General features: G+C 47.9%; 1 long non-coding RNA gene across 1 annotated transcript; it reads right to left on the bottom strand.

Annotated features, from left to right (window-relative positions):
* Positions 1 to 715: 715 nt before the first annotated feature.
* LOC143834541 (uncharacterized) lies at positions 716 to 6,510 on the bottom strand. Its single transcript, XR_013229806.1, has 3 exons — positions 6,422 to 6,510; positions 5,317 to 5,658; positions 716 to 2,365 (listed from the first exon to the last, which is right to left on the bottom strand). It is a non-coding gene; the product is annotated as an uncharacterized LOC143834541 (long non-coding RNA).
* Between the last annotated feature and the right edge of the window lie 12,336 nt (positions 6,511 to 18,846).

The raw sequence follows: 18,846 nt of genomic DNA on the forward strand, positions 1-18,846 counted from the left end.
GGCACATGCTGTGAAATAATAGTGTTTTTTTGAAGAAGAATTGGGTTTTATACCTTGCTTTTCACTTCCCAAAAGAGTCTAAAGGAGGTTTACAATTGCCTTCTGTTCCTCTCCCCCAAACAGATATCCTGTGAGGTAGGTGAGGCTGAGAGAGCCTTGACAGAGCCCTGACAGAAGTTCACACCACAGTAAAGCAGAGAATGGCAGTTTCATTACTTTCCATTGCTTTATTGTGATGGGTGCTAAGCTCTCACCAGAGCCAAAGGGACACTTTGATAATTCCATTCACACGCAGCCCGTTTCACTGTTAATAGCAAATCATTGACATCAAGGGGAATTTTTTGGAAGGAGAAGGCCTTGGGTTGGGCAGGCTGACAGGCTTGTTAGTGTCTTATATTTCTGGCCAATGCTAAGATAGCAGTGCTAAAGGAACGCAAGCCATTACTCTAGAGAAGAAACAATCTTGAGGTTTCTTTGTACTTGGTTTTCCTTATTAACTGGAATCTTGCATTGGTGTATGGTACAGACAATTTTGGCACAGCGAAAGAACTTTTTGTAACATCCCATCACAGTGGGAAAACGAAACAGGGGTTTTTAATTGTTTTATTGTATTTTAAACTGAATTTTAATATGTTATAAACTGCCCTGAGACAGAGATGGGCAGTCTGTAAATTTAATAAGTAAGAATTTATTCATTTTTAACAAATTTCTGGAGAAACAAAACGCTGCGGAATGGCCTTATACTATTTCCCAAAAAGTTTATGACATTCTGGAATACTATTGTTAGAATTGACGGTGGCAAAATGTTTGTTCTGCAGTTACCATAACTCATTGATTCATTAGAAATTCTTTCTCATGATACATGTCTTCATGATTATGGGTACAAGCAAGCAAAAATATATATTTACCCATCTTTGTACCCAATTAGGGCCCTCAAGGCAACAAATAGTTTTTAAAAGATAATTTAAAAAAACACATACATACGAAGCCAACAACTTAAAAGTTTTGGATTGTGATATTTGGTGGAGGATTAAATAAGCAGCATCAAAGATGATGATGATGAAGAATTGGTTCTTATATGCCACTTTTCTCTACCCGAAGGAGTCTCAAAGCGGCTTCCAATCGCCTTCCCTTTCCTCTCCCCACAACAGACACCTTGTGAGGGAGGTGAGGCTGAGAGAGCCCTGAGATTACTGAAGAAGAAGAAGAGTTGGTTCTTATATGCCGCTTTTCTCTAACCAAAGAAGGCTCAAAGCGGCTTACAGTCTCCTTCCCTTTCCTCTCCCCACAACAGACACCTTTTGAGGTGGGTGATGCTGAAAGAGCTCTGATATCACTGATAGGTCAGAACAGTTTTATCAGTGCTGTGGGCAGCCCAAGGTCACCCAGCTGGCTACATGAGGGGGAGCAGGGAATCGAACCCGGCATGCCAGATTAGAAGTCCGCACTCCTAAACACTACACTGAACTGGCTCACCAAACTGGATGTCACTCTTGGTTTAAAAATGAGAACCTTTACGCTTGGGAGCTGTTGTGCTATGCTGCTGCCTGGTTTTTCATTGCTTCCTAGTATGGAACAAGGCAAGCATTTAGCCTGCTCCCCCCTCACACACATACCCCATCCACCCCGGATGTGTGCTCCTGCATGGTTGCTGGGGTGGCAAGACTTCGCCACACTGCGGGACAGGATGGGCCTTTTGGGTTTCTGTAGTTTTAAGAATGTGGTGTTGTGTAACGACACAATACCGTGTTCTTATACAAAAATGCCCCAGGCAGCTCTGCCAGGCTGTGCAACATACCAAAGCTGCCTGCAGCGTTTCTCTTTTCCTTCTGGAATGCCATGCTCAGGGCGGGTGGAGAGGAGCCAGGACAGAACAGCCCAATTCTTCAGCAGATGCATGGCCCAGGCCCCAATGAGGCAAAGAAGGGGGTGCAGGTTTATCCGCCTTCTCTTGCACCAGGCCAACCAAGGGCTGAGTCATGCCCAGCCCAGGAAAACCCCAGACTGGTGCTGACAACATGCAGCAGTGAGAATTTGGCCCGATCCCTAACCGAGTGGGCCAAATCCCTCATGCAGTAGGGATGCATTTCTCAATATTAAAAGCAAGGTGTTTTCTTATATTAGCTACGGCTAGGTTCATAGTGAATGACTTAATTTCCGTGCAGGATGATTCCAAATGAAAATCTTCCGTATCCTGGGATTGCTTTTTGGAAGGATCTGGATTGGCCTCCTCGCTTTCCTTGATGAGAGTGGAGATACTTTTCTGGCTCTTCTAGAGCAATATTTGTAGTGTTTTTGCACAAACGACGCCAACTTTATTGAGTAGTGTTCCAAATAAGATCGCGGAAGGCATATTTTCTTCTCTCTGCTTTCATACAAAGTAATTACAATAATTAAGAAAGCAAAATTGTGTATGATCCCTTCACAGAGTAAGCAAATGGAGAAGGGAAAGCAAAAGAGAGTGGCTAAAGAAGAAAGGGGGAAGCCAAAGGGCAGGGCCAAACGGGAGAGGAAATATAAGCTGCCATTTTCTGCAAGGGAAGGGAACCGATCTTCGTAGCCTGGAGGTCAGATATGAGTCCGAGATATGTCCAGCCACACCCTGGAGATTGGCAGCCCCAGATGATGCCCAACTGCTTCAAGAGCGTTACAAAAAAATTCATGGAGGATTGTTCCGTCAATGGATTTTAGCCATGAACTTCCAGGTACCAAGGCAGTATACCTCTTTATTCCACATGGCTGGGACTGAATGACAGAACCACGTGGAGCTACCAACCTTCAGGTGGGGCCTGGAGGTCTCCCAGGATTACAACTTGTCTCCAGGCAACAGAGAGCAATTCCTTTTAAGAAGACGGCTGTTTTGGAGGAGGAGCTGTATGGCGTTATACCCCTGAGGCCCTTCCCCTCCTCAACCCCCCGTCCTTTGCAGGCTCCCCTCCCAAACCTCCAGGAACGTCCAGCTCCAAGTTGTCAACCCCGCAGCATCAAGGGCTTGCTTGTGAACACCCAGAGGGGGAAGGCTGGCAAACCAAACGCTGCATCTTTGCATGGATTTATCCAGCAAGGCCTTTCTTGCGTTCCGATCTCCTCCTCACACACACCGAAGGCCTGGCTGACCCTCGGCCCTCCCGAGCCCAGGCCCTCCCCATCTCAGTAGCAGGTGCCAGGGCCAGCTGTCCGTCCCGGGCCCATAGCAAGCTGGCCTGCGTGTGCTGCAGGGAGGAGTTCTTCCCCTATGCTCGGCCCAACCCGCAGCTGTCAGTTCCTATCTTTAGCCGGCCGGGTGTCCCCTTACAACCCCACACATATGTGCTTCTCCTGCATGCTGGCACCTGGCCTGCTGCTCCCTCCCCCTCGCTCTCCAGTTCCCCATCAGCACTGGAACAACCTGGCCTCGGAGCCACCGCGGTGCACCCACTTCCATCGGAAGCAGGACCCTTCTCCCGCACAAAGCTCACCGCCATCGGAGCCCTTTACGTGCCCTGCTGGGGAAGACTCCGAAACTGAGTGTCCTCTGGGGAAAGAGAGCTTCGCGGCCCTCTCGGATTGCTCAAAGCAACCCTTCTGGAACACCCTTGTGGCCCAGGCAGGGCATCTGCAACAGAGAGCTGCCAATCTCCAGGAAGTCAAGCAAACTACAAGGGAACACGGATCGTGCAGCGAGCCAACAAATATCCGCAAAAGTCCATGCGCGTTTGGCTTGCTAACTTAATAATAGAGACATAGTATATTTACCACAAGGCTCATAATAGATGTCACAGAGCATTTGCTGCCGTTTATGGTTTGCATTTATGCCTAATGGCTGTTTTTGACATTGTCCTTTTTGTTTCAGTTTATTCCTGAGAAACTGGTCATGTTTTCAGTATTTATGGTCAGCATTATGGTCAGGTATTTGTTTATATTTCTTTCGATACATACCGTTAAACCCGATTCAAGTCCCCACTTTCTCCAAACCCACCCTCCTCAGGCTCCACCCCCAAAACCTCCAGGTAGAGCCAACCCAGAGCTGGCAACCCTAATTGCAAGATGGCGAAGGAACAGTGGTGAGGATCACACCGTACCGATCCAGCTTCCATTTTAAGTACAGAATAGCCCTCCTGTTAGAGCTGCCAACATCCAGGTGGCACCTGAAGATCTCCTGCAATTATCTGCTTATTATCTGCTTATATTATCTGCTGATTTGTTGGCTGTTCCGGGCCCCCGGGATATCCACATGGCCTCAACCAGGGCCAGGGCCTTTTTGGCCCTGGCCCCAGCCGGGTGCAATGAGCTCCCGGAAGAGCTAAGGGCCCTGACGGCGCTATCTAGGTACCACAGGGCTTGCAAGATGAAGCTCTTCCGCCAAGCGTTTGGTTGAGGCTGGGGCAAGGATTGACCGGAATTCCGATCTACAGGACCCATCCTGTTCTGTGCATCCCATACTGAACGCGTAAGGGATCAGGACCAGTGCCCATTCTATTAAGATCTTGACTTGGTCCTCGGTTGGGACCAGCTGAGTTAGATTGGGAGAAACTGTTTTGTACCACCATCTTTATGACTGCTGATTTTACGATGAATGTATTATGTTTTAATGGGATTCTATGGGTTATACTAAGAGCCTCTTGTGGCGCAGAGTGGTAAGGCAGCAGACATGCAGTCTAAAGCTCTGACCATGAGGATGGGAGTTCAATCTCAGCAGCCGGCTCAAGGTTGACTCAGCCTTCCATCCTTCCGAGGTTGGTAAAATAAGCACCCAGCTTGCTGGGGGGTAAAACGGTAATGACTGGGGAAGGCACTGGCAAACCACCCCGTATTGAGTCTGCCATGAAAACGCTAGAGGGCATCACCCCAAAAGTCAGACATGACCCGGTGCTTGCACAGGGGATACCTTTACCTTTACCTTATGGGTTATACTGTTTTACTTTGTAAGCCGCCTCGAGGCAACTTTGTCAAGAGAGGCAGGATATAAATTCAAAAATAAATTGATCGGTAGACAATCAATCATGCGGAGAAAAGGGCTCCTTTGGAGGGTAGGCTGTATGCCATTATACCCCACTGAGGTCCCCCCCCAAATCCTGCTCTCTCTAGGATCCACCCCAAAATCTCCAGGTATTTCCCAGCCCAGAACTGGCAACCTTATCTCCCGTCTTTACGAGGCCAGCATCCATGGGGAGAAAAGCTGCCTGTGTATCTCCAGGCACAATGTTCCCGCATAACTAGTTCCTTGGTGCAAAAATAATGTGTAAGGTGTCCCTTCCTCAGGGCATGTGTCCGTGCCCCCAAGCAGCCTCCTATGATGTGTGCTTAGCTCTGAAACCCCAGAAGCACAAGATGTACCTGATGAAGCAAGTTCCCAAAGAGCTAGATGGCATCTTAGCCTAGGCAGGGCTGCAATCCACGGCTAAGCTCCGAGCTCTCCTCTTCTTCTCCATACAGCCTCTCTCCCGGATGCACTCCTGAAACTTCTGCCTGCCACTGCAGGTGCATTGGATGTCTCTACACCAGTTTGGTGCAGGGTTAAGAGCCTGGACTTCTAATCTGGCAAGCCGGTTTGATTCCCCACTCCTCCGCCACATGCAGCCAGCTGGGTGACCTTGGGCTCGCCACAACACTGATAAAGCTGTTCTGACCAAGCAGTAATATCAGGGCTCTCTAAGCCTCACCCACCTCACAGGGTGTCTGTTGTGGGGAAAGGAAAGGAAGACAACTGTAAACCGTTTTAGGTAGAGAAAAGCGGCATATAAGAACCAACTCTTCAGTAATCTCAGGCCTCTCTCAGCCTCACCTCCCTCACAGGGTGTCTGTTGTGGGGAGAGGAAAGGGAAGGTAAATGTAAGCTCCTTTGAGACTCCTTTGGGTAGAGAAAAGCGGCATATAAGAACCAACTCTTTTTCTTCAGTAATATCAGGGCTCTCTCAGCCTCTCCTACCTCACAGGGTGTCTGTTGTGGGGAGAGGAAAGGGAAGGTAAATGTAAGCTGCTTTGAGACTCCTTCAGGTACACAAAAGCGGCATATAAGAACAAACTTCTCCTCCTTTCCTTGCTTGCAGCTGTTTGATCCACCAAGAGGGCTGGGGGGCTGCCAGAACTGACTCTTAAGTACGGATGCCAGCCTCCAGGGGGTAGCTGCAGTCCCCCTGAAATTACACCTTATCTCCAGACTGCAGAGGTCAGTTCCCTTGGAGAAAATGCCTGTAATGGAGGGTGGACTCTAGGTCACTGTGCCCCATTGTGGTCCCCGTCCTCCCCAGGCTCCATCCCCAAATCTCCAGGAATGCCCAGTCTGGATCTGGCAACCCTATTCCCCCACGTCTGCTGGTCAGAGGGACCTGGCCACGCGCACAAACGCATTTGGGTGAGCAGGGCTGGGAGTGCAAGGGGCCCGTCTTCCCCCTCCCCGTCTCATGTTCTGTTTTTAGCCTCAGGGCACAGCCAGCCTCACCTCACCACCTTGTTCTCTCCATTTCCAGAGAGACTCCCAGCCCCCGGCCTGCCTCCTCCTGCGCCACATTCTTGAGATGCTCCTGACATCACAGAGCCTGGCTGGAATCCGGGGATTGTCCCATAGCGGGCCTCCCTCCCTCCGTCCCTCCCTCCCTCCGTCCCTCAGGGGCTCTTCTGGGGGAGGAGGATTGGTGGGCAAAGGTCCAGGGCTGCTGCAGCAGCCGCCGCAGCCCGCTTCTTAACTCTTTCCTGTGCTGAGACAGCCAGCGGCAGGCAGACAGAGGGGTCTTCTTAACCAAACAGGACCTCAACCCCATCAGATTTTTATTTTTTTGCTGTCAAATCATAGCTGACTTAGGGCAACACTGTGGGTAGGGAAGCCAGCTTCCAAGTGGTAGGTCTGGAGATCCCCCGGAATTGCAACTCACCTTCGAAATGCAGAGAACTGACACCTGGAGATGAGCTGTAACTCCAGGGAATCCCAAACATGGGTAGACTGGAGGAGATGGATACCTTAACAGGATATAACACAGGCTTGCAAGCTTGGACCCAAACCCAGAAAGATGGAGGCAGCCTGGAGGGAGGGCGTGGCCAGGGACCGATGCTGTGGAGAGGGGCTAGCTGGCTGTCACTGGCTATTGGCAGAGGTGGCATTCCCATGGGCCTCTGGGGGACCTGCAAGTGGCAGGTGGGTTTCATCTGGGCAGCTGTCCACATGTTGGAGAGGGTCTTAAAGCAGGTGGTCAAAAGGCGCCTAGGGTAGGCAGAGTGAGCGGATTGTTCCGAGCATTATTTTTAGACCGATTTTTTAAAAGGTCTGAGGAAATTTTTTCAGTCAGCGGCAATCTATAAGTTTTGTGAAGGAATCACAAGATCAAACCTTTTGTACTCAAATGGATTGTCATGTCATAGTCTTGTAGTGACAGATTGTTCTGAAAGACAATTGGGCCCGTCAAGAAAACATGGTTGATACCCATTGATTGTCCAGATCACATGTACAAATGTACGGCTAGAAGAGTGTAAACAAATCATATCCCTTCTTACCTCCCTCCCCTCCCCTCCCCCAATTCTGCCTTCTACAGGCTGCACTCCCAGATCTCCAAGAATTTCCCAAGCCCCAGCTGAGAACACTATGCAAGGAGTCACTTCTGGGATTGGCAGCTTGTTTTTCTTCTGCCTGCCCTTCCTCTAAGGAACTGTAGGGGGCATACATGGTTCTTGCCTCACCAGTTTACCCTCACAACAACCTTGTGAGGGAAGTAAATTAGGCTCACATAGATACTGACCAGGGTCACCAACAGTGCCTTATGAAGCAGAATAACATCCTTCTAAGTCCACTGGTGTCTACAGATGTATCTTGTTTAGGATTGTACTGCGAGTCAGAGATAATTCGAACCCTGGTCTCGCTTTCCAGGTATCAATTTAGTGCTAATTACACCAGACGGGTGCTCATCTTGACTATGCTCTCACAGTACAGTGGCCAGCCTCCAGACAAATTAGTTTAATGAGTTGTTTAGTGAGTTTATTTATTTATTATATTTATAGTTTATATTTATAGCATCCGGTGTACGCTGTTTTCAAAAGCGATTCTTCATCAGAACCTAATAATTTATCGTTGTCCGTGAGTTTATGAAGAATGAAAATTCTTCTATGGATGCTAAACTCATAAAACGAATTTGTATCTCTTGGGAAGTTAGGCCTATGAGAATCATTATTTCTGTTCACTCTCAAATGTCATATGTTTTTGGAAGATCAGTGACTGAGACTTTTTAAACTACGGAGCACTTGAAACTCTGCTGTTCATTTATTTGGAAATAAGATCATTAAATATTTGAAATAATAGCCAGCTATCTTTGCCTCTCATGGTTCGTAACAGTTTTCTACCAATACTGTGTGGCCCTTTCATTTCAAGCCTCCAGGCCAGTGGTTCTCAACCTGGGGGTCTGGACCCCTTATGACCATTTCCCAGGGCGAGGAGCTTGGCCGAGGGGTGCCATCCACACAACAGCCTTGCAAGGTAGATCAAGAGAGAGCATTCGTCTGTTTGGAGCAGTGGAAAAGAGCAAGATCGGCATGGTGGGACAAGAGGCAGAACTGAACTTAGAAACAATTTATATACAATCATGAATCTTCATACCATTGGTCAGTTTCGGTTTAATTTCTGTGAAAGGACACTTGCATAATTTTATGGCTGGGGGTCGCCACAACATGAGGAACTGTATTAAAGGGTCCCAGCATCAGGAAGGTTGAGAACCACTGTTCCAGACAATAGCTGGAGTTCTTCTGGGATTACAAATCATCTCCAGGCAATAGAGATTTGTTCACCTGGAGAAAGTGGCCACTTTGGAAGGCGGATTCTATGAGACTATACGTGATGGAAGTCCCTCCCTTCCCCAAACCCTAACCCCCTCAGCCTCCACCCCAAAAATCTCCAGATATTTCCCAACCAACCCAGAGCTGGCAACCCCATCTCACAACTCCTTGTGGATTGGACCCTGTGGGTTGGAACCGGGAAGGTGGGGAGGCCAATTAGAAATAATGCTGGTCAAAGTTCACATCCTGCTGATGTCAATGGCAAAATTCCTTATTGATTTTATTGGCTGCACCTACTCCTTGTTTGTTAGGTCAGAGAAGCCCTTCTCAGATAACCTTTTGATCTTGCCTAGGATCAGGCCCCAGTGCAAAACATCACCTCTCATTTCAGCCGTGCCGTAACTAAGCAAAGGGTGTTATTGTGTCCTGAACGGCAACCAGCCCTCTGCTGGGACGCAAAGCTCCTTCCCGTGTTACGGCAGAAGCGGGGACATGTAGTTGTTATTGTTTATAACCACTGTACCCCATCTGTTCCTCTTCCGAGCCCAGGAGAGCATACACAACGATGGGATGACCCCATTTCACACTCATAACTCGAGTGGCCCACTGCTTGGAGGGAAGAGATGTCCTGTCCTTTTAGCAGGGACTCTACGAGACCAGATTTGTCAGGTGATGCTGTTTGTCTCTGTGCCATATAAAGCTTCCAGTGCCCACACATTAATCCTGTATGAAAGGGACAGGACGTTTTCCTCCAGGCCGGTTGGCAACTCTGCAACAGCTGAGAGACCGTAACTGGCCCAAGGCCAGCCAATCTTACAAGAGGTGCGAATCCAGCTCTTCCTAGAACCCTACTCAGCTCCCCAAACTATAACACTAGGCATGCTTACTCCATAGTGGATCCTGAAGCTCAAAGGGACCGATTCCCTACGTGTCAGTGTGCGTGGGAGAGTAGCCCTCACTTTACAATCACATTTAGATTCACATTCAGACAAGTAGTGAACACCCACACACAGTGAGATGCGCATTGCCAGACGCTGTAATTATCACCCATTGAGTCCAACGGGCCACAGATTATGGCATGCCTGTATGCACATCTGTACATATACTGACCACTAGTTCCTACAGAAGCCTGCTACTGCATGCAGATCTCTTTGTTGGACTGAGCAGTAGAAATTCATCGGCTTCTAGCCCAGGGATCCCAACCATGGTGCATCCAACACAGTTGCTAATGGTTACCAAGTGTTTTTTACAAAGTGGGCGGGGCCAGGGGAGGTTTTTTTACCCAACACAGTTCTGATTGGCTACTGGTGATCAGGTGGGCTGTGATTATTTTTAAAAAACGGCTAAGCAAAAATATCACAAGATACTTTACAGCCAAGGAAAAAAACCTCATAAAGCCAACAGGTCTTGTTCTGAGGCAGGGCTCACCACAGCCTAGCCCAAGAATGTGTTTTGAATGCCAGACATTGGCCCTGAGATTTGTGAAGTATCTTGGATGGGTACGGAAAGCATTAACTTCACCTGTTGATGGCCATGATCTATCCACCCATAGAGGGAACTGAGGCAAGATTTTTCATTTACCTCCTTTCCCATCTTTTCTGGATTTCCTATGGGTCAATCACTGCCAATTGCATATTTTGGGGGGCCCTGGGCAGACATTTCCTGGGGCCCTCTCCCCTTCTCTGCCTCAACAAGCACTCATGTCCTTCTACCCACCTGCTTGTGTCACCTTGCTCTATTTCAGGGGTGGCCAAACTGTGAGTCTCCAGATATCCATGGACTACAATAATGAGCCCCTGCCCGCACATCCCCTGCAAGGGCTCATGGGAATTGCAGTCCATGGACATCTGGAGAACCACAATTATTTGCTCATGAGCTCTCCCGCCATCCATACTCACAGCTGCATCCAGATGATTCCCAAGTGGCTCCCGGAAGTGCCTGCAGCAGGGTGTGGAGGATTCACCACTAGCCAGTAAGCGGATAGGGGTGCCAATAGCAGTGGACCCTCCCAGAAACCCTGGGCCGTAGAAACTGCCTCACCTGAGGGTATGATGACGCTGGCCCTGGGGTCAAAGAAGAGAGAACAACTATTCTCTTCTCCTTCATAAGCAGAAAACCAAGACTGGTGTAGGCTGCCCACTTTTCTCTAGTAGGACCACCAACTATCTGCTGGCCGGGTTAGGACAGGCTTCAGGATGGTGCTTTGGAAATGAACCAAAGGCCTGAAGGGAGTCAGGTGAGGACTTGTCATCTCTGGCTCAAGAGACCTCTTACGTGCTGTACCTAGCCGCGACCTAGCCAGGGAAAGGCCGTCCCTGATTTAGAGGAGAAGGAATCTGCTTGTGAAACTCCTTCCCGGCATGAGCAGGCCGGCCCTTGCCAGTCCTCCCGGCTTCGGCAGCACGAGACCGTCGTTACTTGCCAGCTTTGTCCTCTGGTGCCTCAGAATTCAGGGGATTGTCTGTCGTGCTTGGAGAATTCCTGGCAGGGGAGGGGAAAAGGCCCTCTAGATTGGCTAAGGACTAGAAGGCAGCGCCTTCCTCTGCTTTGGATACAGGGGCCCTGCTGCATTCCCGGGCAAATGCCATTGTTTATCTCAGACCCAGATAAGGGCTGGGCAGCCTTGTGGAGTTGCATGTTGTTGTGCTATGCAAGTGACTCACGCAGCATTAAGTAAGCCCTGTGCCAGGCTGGAGCCCCCTCTCCATAAATAGTTGACCTTTCTGCCTCTCCGTCCCCAGCTTGGCCCAAACCCAGGAAGACACTGTGGAGTTGTACTCTTGTCAGTGCAGGACTTCATTTGTTGGGGACTTTGCTTCAAAATAGGTTTTCCATGTTGGTTCTGGAGTCTATAGACGCCCAGGGATCAGCTGTCCTGGGGGAAACAGCAACGTTGGAGGACAAACTCTAGGACAGGGGTGGCCAAATTGTGGCTCTCCAGTTATCAATGGACTACAATTATCATGAGCCAGTGCTGGCAGCGGCTCATGGTAATTGTAGTCCATGGACATCTGGAGAGCCAGCGTCTGACCACTCCTGCTCTATGACATTACATCCCACTCAGCTTCCATCCCCGTCATTATATCTTCAGGAATTTCCCAAGCCCATACTGGCAACCCACTTTATTAGTATGATAGCCAAACCTTTTGACCATTGTGCCCCCGTGTGAAGCAGCATTGCATTAGCATACTGAAGCAAATTCATACACCATGCCTTGGTGTAGCTTAGACTGTAAATTACTGAGAAAGAATGCAGGAAGAAGGGAAGAGCAGTTATCTGACAAGTGTGTGTGCACAGGAAAGCTTATCTATACCATAAATAAAGCCAGACAGGGATTGTGGGAGGAGTTGGGACTCATCACATACCTGATTGGGATCCTGGGGAGTCACTCTCCCCAGAGCACCAATAAGGTAGGAGATGCTCCACCGCTAACTGGCCCTCCACCCCCCTAACTGGCCCTCGGGAAAGGCACTCAACCTCAGAGGACCAATCAGGTAGGGGAGGCTGAGTCCTCGACTGCCTGCCCCTCCACTTTCCAACTGCACAAGAAGGTGGCAGTCAGGCAAGATGGCCCCCAGCCTGAGCAGCCCCACTGTGGCCTTGCCAGGCCTCTGCAGAGCTGCCCAGATAAGGGGGGGGAAGGCTAGAGCCCATTGTATTTTTTGTACCACAGGCTTTCCTGCTAGTACTTTGAATAAAACTTTATTGGTCTAAAAAGTGCTGCCAGACTCAAACTTCACTTGGCCTAGTACACAGAGAGTTGCCACCCAAATATGGGCTTTCTCAAATATGACCTCACCAAAGGCAATAAAAGACACCAAAGATTATTAGGAGGATGAATTTTTGCAGGGAACCTTATGCCAACCTTGGCAGTCCACTTGGGGAACCAGCTAAGCCTCACTGGGAAATCATGCATAGTAGCTACAGGATGAACATTTTCTAAAGGAGTTAGAAAACCTGAAGCAATGAATTGAAGGAGGGAAGGTGGCATGTTAGAGCCTGATCTTATCAGATCCGAGAAGCTAAGTCAGGCCAGCCCTGTTCAGTAATGGGATGGGAGACCACCAAGGAGCCCCCCTCTGCTTCTCACCTGCCTTGAAAGCTTCTGCTGGGGATGCCCTAACTCAGCTGATGACTTGAGGGCACTTGAAATATACAATGCGTCACCAAAGCTCCTGCCATAAAACATTTGACAAATCAAATGAAGGGGGAACCGGAGCAATGCTGTGGCCAAAAGACAATTCCAGGTTAAATTGGCAGTTTCCACCCATTTATGCCACCCGATACCGAGCCCCCTCATATCATTCCTTCAGGTCCCATGTCCCCAAGAATAGAGTTTCATGGAGACCATCGGACTGCCAGGGGAGAGGAAGGCAGGAAAGTTCCACTCCATCTGGAGTAAGCTTCTGATAAACTTCTAGAGCCTTTGTGTGCCAATAGAAGCACCTGACCACGAGCCCCTGGGATCTATTGCTAAGAAAGTTCTGGCAGATGTCCCAAGACCCTAAGCCACAGCAGACAAATTATGACCGGGCATTTCACAGTATCCAACATTAGGGTGATGGTAAAACACTGCAGGAATGTGTGGAAATCACAGCAAATGATCACAGCAAGTCATCAAACATACTGCCACAGAACTGGCCAGGTCGCGATGCTCTTGCCCCCATTCTCAGTCTAAACCAGACTTATCTAAAATTAATCATGATTGCTTAATAGCCATAGATTGCTCATGTGCCCGAAGAAATGCATACTGCAGAGAATACATGAAGGGTATCAGGACACTGGGAAATGTAAAAGGAAAGCCAGCCATGGTCTATATTTGCCTCAGATGAATTTGCATACTGGGAAGATTGTAAACAAAATGAGACATGCAAAAAATACCAGCCTATGAAATGAAAAGAGCCCGTGTGGATAAACTACAGCGACTCATTGTATAAAGTGGGTGTTGATATATTTATGCACCCAGGCAATGATGAGCGCTTAGATTGTTGTCCTCACCATCCTAGAATAGCCTTATTACAAATTTGGCTATGCAACATAATTACATACTTGAAGTCCATCTTTTCAAGGCATATCGAAACATTATTGTCTGATAATGGGCCTCAATTCACATTTTTTAAAAATCCCCTCAACTATTTGTTTATTTTTAAGCATATATTTAAGGTGGTTTAGCTTTTGTTTTTTAATAGATAACAGTGCTCTCTATCTATTGGTGGCACACCCTCGGGGAGAGCCAATCAGGAAGGGACTGAGCTGTCAACCTGAGTTTTATTATGTTTAGTAATAGTGATGATTTGTGAAGGGAACCATACCTGCACTCTGGGTTGGCTACCATTTTCCTTTTCTTCACCAAAGGGAGCCTGCAGTGGGATCCTGCAGAAAGAGGGCCAGAGCAGGCCTATGCCCCTCCATCGCTCCTACCCCAATGTCAGAAACAGGGCTGGAGTAGGCCTATGCCTCTCCGTCACCCCCAAAGCCAGTTCAGTGCCAGAAACAGGGCCAGAGCAGGCCTATGCTTCTCCATGCCTCCACGCTACTGAGCATTTTTGTGTGCAGCATATGCTTCCCTGCCTTCAGAAGCACTGCTGTCCTCTGGACCTCATCCAACAGCACAAATTGGTTCCTTACATTTTGGGGAAAATAAAGGGCATCGTGGCATCACCCTTAAGCTAAAACGTGGTCCCCTGACCCTGTCGACCGTCATGCAGAAACTGGAATGTCTCCGGCCAGATTCTTTCCCATTCGGACTACAGGGAAAGCAGCTGTCAGCACAGCCCAGCAGGGCCTGCTCTGGCTGTCGTGTAAACACTGGCCGACTCATCTTTTCCATCGAATGGCCTGCTACCTGCACACAACTGCACAGAGGCTATTTTTAGCCCGCTGTTCCAGGCAGTGAGATGCAAAGATCATCATCACTGCCATTCACCCCAGCTCACATCATCTTCGAGTGAATCTCAGGCTTGGCCTGCTTTTGGCCTCTTGGTCGTGTCATCCTTACATGGGTTGCTGCAACAGGAGGTGGCTTCGAAACCTAACCATGCCGGTTATCATTTCCACATGAACCGCAAGGCCTGGTGCTAGATCTGCCAAGCGATTCCCTTTGAGAGATAAGCGCTGGAATATGGAATATCAAAAGTGGGCATGATTCAGCAGCATAATAAGACTATCCTGTAGGGGGCATCAGAGGAGATATGTAGTTAGCATATTCAGATTAGAAACTTCCTGATATTTTCAAAGCATCTCCTTCCTGTGCTCTGATTGGATCGATTGGGTACTTCCTGCTCCTTTGAGTACATTGCTTGCTCCTTTGCGTGCTCTTTTTCCAGAAGGAGTGTTGGAATATGCTATATCTGTAGTGTGCATGACTGAATAGAGAATTAAGAATATCCTGCAGGGGGCATCAGAGGAGATGTGTATTCAGCATAATTAGATTAGGAACTTCCTGTTATTTTTGAATAATCTTCTCCTATATCCTATTTGGCTGAATTAGAGACTTCCTGCTCCTTTGAGCACACTTTCTCCCAGCGTGCCTCCACAACAGACTGATTGGATGAAGACAATGGATTAATGGATGAAGACAACAGTTAGTTAGAACTTGATCTCTCCTCTTTCCTTACAAAGTTTGTTTCTTTTTGGTTATCTCTTTGGTCATTCTTTGGTTTCTCTTTGGTTATCTCTTTGGTTATCATTTTTTGGTTATCCTTTTGTTTACAGTTTATTCTTTTTAAAAACATTTTATTATGCATATTCGTCTACAAATAACATCACAACAGAATAAAAAAGAACATGAACACACACAAAAATAACACAAACATCTCTTCACAACCTAAGATTTGACTTCTCACCTAGCTCACCCTTCTAGACAAATAAACCGTCTTCCTGTGCTAAAAAAAACTAATTAGAATTGTCTGCTGCCTCACTTTCTTTATGTTTTGTAAAATTCTGTTTATTCTTTTAATCTGCATATATATATAATATAATTTTCCACATAATAAAGTTACAGAAAGAAAAAGGAGATTACAAAAAATTAAGATAGTCATCCCAGTATTTTTGAAAGTCTCCAGATCGCATAAATCTTTCGCCTTTAAAGCCCCTTACGCTTTGCTCCTCTGTACATATTTAAACTCTGTCAACAAGAACTTTAGTCAGTTAAATTGTTAGGACTATTTCTCTCCTCTCTTACTCATCAAGTTCGTTTCTCTTCTCAATAAAACAATTTTCACCTTTTAAGCACCTTTGCATGTTTAAACTCTGCCAACAATAGGCACCAAATGTAAGACCCCAGTAACTTTGTTTATTATGGACACATCTGTTGGGAAATAGAAGGATCTGTTGTTCCATGTGCCTCCTTCTGCCCTTTTTCTAAGCACGGGTGACCCGGGATGTGGCTCTGAATCACAAGTACCACTCTCCTGTGAGGCCTCTCTGCCAGCAGCCACACCACAGCTGCCCTGTTGGGACCAAGCAAGGGGCAGCCCTCACCCCCTCATGAGGTGAATTAGAGCTGCCATCAGCAGAAGCCACTGGAAAGAAAATAACGAACCAGTAAAAATGGGGGAGGTGGGGAGGAACAAAGTACAAGCAGTTTATGTGATTTCTTAGATCCCTTCCAGGAAACCACCTGCCTGAGCCCCAGAACACGTGCATGAGGGGCTGCCATTATGGAGTTGGTTGGCCAAGCCCCAAACAGAGCAGGCAAAAGTGCCCACGGGAAATAGCTCTTCTGACCCCACCCCACTCTGCTAGGGGATAAAGAAATGGGTAGTTGGCTCCCTGTATGGGACCTGAGGCAACTGTCCCAATTGTACTAAAAACGCCACAGTTCCTCCTTCAAGGTAAAGTGTACTCTGGATTTTTCCCATCGACCAGATTACAGTCATACAATGCTACAAAGACATTTCCTGACCGTATTGTTGGCACTTGGTGGGATCGTTAAGATCGGCTTTGCAAGAGGTCAGCTGCTAGAACAGGCTTTCTCAACCAGGTTTTCGTGAATTTTGCGACAGCCTTGGAAGGGTTTCACCAACTGGGTGGGTGTTAATTAATGAAAGCTCTGGGCTAGTCCTGGGTGTTGGCCACATCAACATTTTCCCTGGAAGGGGAGTCCAGGTGTGGTGGACCCTTTGCTAATGGGATTTTGATCAAGGACAGGAAGAAGCTGCCAGAAGGATGACTTCACCAGGGAGAGACATTGAGGTGAGACAATACAGGGTCGTTGATAAGATCAGCCAGAGGTGCTATCAGATCCTTTGTTTTGCCAGGGCAGGGGGGGGGGGGGAGATCATACTGCTCAGCCCTTTTGTGCAGATGAATTGCAACACTCTTGTGACAGCCTGAAATCTCTTGGGTGAGATAGGCTTCACATAGAGCCAGTGTTGGGCTTCTTTCTGACCCGCAAAGCTTTCTGGGTAGGCTTCTCGTGGCCTGACCTGTCTTGTTTATAGTGAACCAGAAATAAAAGGGAGGATTGCCTCTGAGTTCCTCTTTGCACACCTGGGGTGTATCAATTGGGCCACTCATAGAATCATAGAATTGGAAGGGATCTCTTGGGTCATCAAGTCCAGCCCCCTGCACTATGCAGGACACTCTGAACCCTATCGCTCATGCACTGTAACCTGCCACCCCCTTGAATCTTCACAGAATTAGCATGCGAATACTCTCATTACTCTCAGATACTCTCAATTTAATATACCACGTAGGGCTGTTGCGAGTGTAATGGAGAACAGGCAAATGATGCAAGCCATTTTGGGTATAAATTATGACAAAACAGCTGGAATCCTGAATATGCTTACTAGGATAGGAGTCCCCAACATTTTCTAGCCTGTGAGCACTTTTGGAATTCTGGCACAGAGGGGTGGGCACAACCACAAAATGGCTGCCAGAGGAGGTGGAGCTAACCACAAAATGTAGGAGACTGCAGTTATGCATATAACTCTAATAATAACGCTTTGACATTTCAGGCTGATAGTCTGTTTAACAGGATGCCTTTTAAAATGAACATACTTTTTTCGAATACCTCCTTGTGTATACACCACTTATCAGAATCCCTGCTGGGCAAAAGCCCTATCCGTTTCTTTAATCATTCGCTGTGAGGAAAGTTGTTAGTGGGCAACCTGGAGCCCAGGGGCACGACCTGGAGAAGGTGATTTTCAAAACAGTGACAAGAATTGCTGCAATACCCATGAAGAGAAAGAGGGAGAGACCACAGCAGCGGCTGTCCCTTCCAGCCAAGCCCTGAAGCAAAATATTTCATTCTTTATTGTCTTGGCCCTTGCCCATGCACTCTACTTTTAATTTAGGGATATGTTGCAATCAGAATAAGTGGTGTCAATGTATTCACAAGACATAACTTGCATAATTTATTCTGGGTGTACAAGGAGAGCATACGAAGATCCCTGCTGGATCCGACCAGGTGCCCATCTAGTCCAGCATCCTGTCTCACCCAGTGGTAAACCACTGTGGAGGCCTACCAGTAGCACATAGAGGCCGAGGCCTTCCCTGAGGTTTGACTGTCTCTGACTGAGGTAGTTCCCTTTTAGTCACCAATGCCAAGGCTAATGGCCACAGACAGACCCATCCTCAATGAATCTATCCAATCCCTTTTTAAAGATGTCTGTGGCTGTAACTCATTTGAAATAGGGTGTTGGAGGAAAGATTTATGGCTACCGTGGACTGCCAAAAAGACACAGTGATCCATGCAACGGTCACTTCCAGGTTAGACTTCTGTAACTCGCTCTACATAGGGCCTACCCTTGGCTGCGATGATCCTCACTAGGACACCTTGAAGGGTCCGCATTCAGCCCATCGTGTGTCATCTCCATTGGTTACCAGTCTGCTTCCGGGTCAAGTTCAAGGTATTGGTTCTAACACTTAAGGATATGTGCAGCTTGGGCCCTACTTATCTGCAGGACAGCTTATCTGTTTATGCCCCGCACAGGGCACTCCACTCTGCGGATATGAATTTGCTGGTTGTCCCGGGCCCCTGGGATGTTCGCCTGGCGTCGACCAGGGACAGGGTGTTCTCAGCCCTGGCCCCAACCTGGTGGGAAAAGCTCCTGGAAGAGCTGTGGTAGTTGTCAGCTTTCCACAAGGCCTGCAAGACAGAGCTCT

The sequence above is a fragment of the Paroedura picta genome, chromosome 3 (genome assembly GCF_049243985.1).
Source record: "Paroedura picta isolate Pp20150507F chromosome 3, Ppicta_v3.0, whole genome shotgun sequence".
Classification (NCBI taxonomy): Eukaryota; Metazoa; Chordata; class Lepidosauria; order Squamata; family Gekkonidae; genus Paroedura; species Paroedura picta.